The 3,438-nt window shown below is 39.0% G+C and overlaps 1 long non-coding RNA gene across 1 annotated transcript; it reads right to left on the bottom strand.

The window, feature by feature from the left end:
• Nucleotides 1-761: 761 nt before the first annotated feature.
• LOC111241792 lies at nt 762-1,335 on the bottom strand. Its single transcript, XR_002668077.1, has 3 exons — nt 1,271-1,335; nt 1,059-1,185; nt 762-981 (listed from the first exon to the last, which is right to left on the bottom strand). It is a non-coding gene; the product is annotated as an uncharacterized LOC111241792 (long non-coding RNA).
• Nucleotides 1,336-3,438: the final 2,103 nt, after the last annotated feature.

Raw genomic sequence — 3,438 nt, forward strand, 5'->3', positions numbered from 1 at the left:
GGTGACGGGGAGGGTCGTGGCTGGGTCGGAGGGACAGTGGAAGGAGGCTTTGAAATTTGAGGCAGCGCTCTCATGACCAGGGACTTGAAGCTTGAAAACTCATCTCTCAAGTGAGTGTATTCTTCTCTCAAAGCATGGTTTTCCTGGTCACGTTGCTCTAATAGCTGTGTCAAGCGCTGGATGGCCTCGTCAACAGAAGGGGTGGAAGAAGAATAAGGTTGGTGCTTCAGTGTACCTCCTCTCGATGCTGTATAGTTTGCATCAAGTTGTCCTACACCGTAGACTCGTCCCTTTTTCTTCCCACCAACAACATCGACCCAGCACTGTGTCCTACGGATGTCGTTATCTGCATTACTCGCATCATCCGGTGTAGGAGCTGACCCATGTTCGGATCTAACCTGTGAAAGTCTCGTAGAAAATTCTTCCTGTTGAAACATTAAAAACAATGTCAGGGAATGATACAATAACATAATCATGTGGATTACTAATACTAGGAGTGCTATTTACACGAGTCTTGCGAGATTTTTCATCAACGAATTCATTAGTGCCCTTCCGAACATGGGTTTGTGCAAAGACCTCGTCAACATGGACGGTCCGTCCAAGAGCTTGTGCCTGTAACATAATTTAGACTTATTAGTGTATATGAAATAGAAAATACATAAGTTATATATGAAAGAAACAAAAAAAGTAAAGAAAGTTTACCATACGAATGGCATGCTCGTGAATTGTGATCGACCCGCCAGTATGCAAGGCACCACCCTTTTCACTCGCTCTGTTCCTCTAGTTTGTAGCACTCCTCTTGCGAAACTCTACTGAATTCCAATGTGCAAGCAAAGAGTTCCAAATGATTTCGCCCATCCAGTAAGGGCGCTCCCCTGCAATTCGGGCATCCCTAAACATCTCTGAGAGCCAATGAGATGCTTTCATGTTAAAATTTCTATGTATTTGACTTTCATGTTCAGCTTTCCACTGCACCTTCATCTGTATGGATGAACAAAACAAACATTGATTAAGACATGGTAAGATATGAATGATAATTAGTTTAAAGTGTTGTTCACCTTAAAACGCTCCCAAAATGGCTTTCTGTCGTCTATAGGTATTGCTCCCCAAGTAGGCCATGGAGTCAAATACTGTTGCTTAATTGATCGTGTGATGGCCTGGGAAGCAACCCTGGATGGAATAAACCTTCATATAAAGAAATAAAATTTATTTCAAATAAGACAATGTTTAAAACATCAATCAAACGGTGTGGCAGGGATTGAAGTCTTACCCTTTTCCGTATGGCTCAATCCATGGTCGATCATGGAGGAGCGGGTCAACATCATCACCATCACCATCTGAATCTAGATCAGTAAATGGTGTGGCAGTCTCAGAAGGGGGTCTAGAAGATGAGGAAGGTATAGAAGTAGGGTCAGGGGGAGGAAGAGGCTCTTCTGTAGGGGTAGGAGGAGAAGGGTGTACAGTATGAGTAGGGGGAGGGTGTACTGTATGAGTAGGGGGAGGGTGTACTGCATGAGTGGGAGGAGGAGGTACTGCAGGGGTAGGAGGAGGAGGGTGTACTGCAGGGGTAGGAGGAGGAGGGTGTACTGTATGAGTAGGGGGAGGGTGTACTGCAGGGGTAGGAGGAGGAGGGTGTACTGTATGAGTAGGGGGAGGGTGTACTACAGGAGTAGGGGAAGGGTGTACTGCAGGAGTAAGGGTAGGTAGTGTATCACGCACCCTAAGTACATACTTTGCGGTCCGTTGCCTTTTTTTAGGCTTGGCTACCCCCTTTCCTTTATCAGGACGGTCTTTACCTTCTCCTGCCATTACTGCATTGAATATGTGTACAAATAAATTGAAGCAATAGAAAAGACTAAGGAAGGATCACTACAAATTAAAGTGAATTTCAAATTATTGCATAAAAAAGTTAAGATAGTCAAATTATTTCAAATAAGGAAGGATCACTCTATTGAAATGATAGTTCAATTTGCTACAATATGTAAGATAGTCGAACATTCAATCATCGTCATCATGATCTTCATCTTCATCTTCATCTTCTTCATCATCATCATCATTTTCTTCTTCATCGTCATCATCGTCTTCGTCTTCTTCTTCATCATCATCTTCTTCTTCTTCTTCTTCTTCTTCTTCTTCTTCTTCATCATCATCACCTTGTGCAAGTGCTTCTAATTCATCTCCATCACCATCAGGGTCGCTCAATGTGGTTATACGTTCAACCTCAATTATTTCTTGTGGTTGTGACATTTGGTCAAGTTGGTAGGGAACATCTTCCTCAACCTCATTTGAGTCAATGTTTAAAATAACTATTCTATTTTCTATACAAGGTGAAACTTGTCCTAGTGAAGCAAAATCACTTTCTGCAGTTGGGAATTGTAGTTTTAAAATAACTAGTTGAGGTTAACTATTCTATTTTCTATACAACTATACAAATCCTACTTTCTTTTCATCAACAACTAATCTATACCCTTATTGAATTTTGTTTTCATCAACAACTAATCACCTTTAATTCACTAACACTATACAAGTTTAGTATATTAGTTCTCCAAAAAAGAAACATAAATTAGGCTATTGTTGAAACTAGACTAATTAACTAAACAAGTGTATAATGAGATGGTTGATTAAGTTAGCTTCTAACCCTCTTTCCAAGGTTTTCCAACTCCTAAGTAGTGTACTTTGATGTCCCATGAAGTTTACCACAACTGGTTTAAGTGTAGGAGTTCATTTGCAAAAAGTCAACTCAAGTCAAATGTGTAGAATTTTGGCAGAAGTTTTTTTCATGATTTTTTGTAGCTTTTACTGTGTTTTCTGAGCTCCAATTTAATAATGGCCTATGGAAATTAATCAAGAAGGAGGCTATTGGCTTTAAATTGTTGATGTGGAACTGAGCATAATTTATATTATTTGTTACCTTATAAGACATCTGCAGTATGAGTACTTGTTAGCCATAACAAGGTGTTGATTTCGANTTCTGTAGTTTCTTTGCTATTTGGCAATTAAAACAAGTCCTAAATGTTGATTCAAACTTGTTACAACATTCAAATTTAAGATAGATTCACCTGTGTGCAAAATAGCATGTTCACATCTTATTTTTCAATGAAATGGGGAAGTAGAAGGGTGAATTTGTTGTACAGTTTGATTTTGAACTTTTTAAGTGTTCAAACAAGTTTAATTTAGTGAATTAAAGATGCTGAAAGTATTATCAAAGAGTCAGAATCAATTGTGCATGAATTCACTTTTAAAACCACCAATCTTAAAACCACAAGTTTAAGGCAGCAATAACAACACTTTGAAACAATACAATTAAATATCATTAACTACATACCTTTTTCAGATGCTCAACTTCTCCTAAATTGCAACCCCTCCAAAATTTGGCACCAACTTATAATAATTGAACACTGAGTCTTCCTCCAAAAACCTACATTTGCAACATATAAT

Source organism: Vigna radiata, chromosome 6 (assembly GCF_000741045.1).
Source record: "Vigna radiata var. radiata cultivar VC1973A chromosome 6, Vradiata_ver6, whole genome shotgun sequence".
Taxonomy (NCBI): domain Eukaryota; kingdom Viridiplantae; phylum Streptophyta; class Magnoliopsida; order Fabales; family Fabaceae; genus Vigna; species Vigna radiata.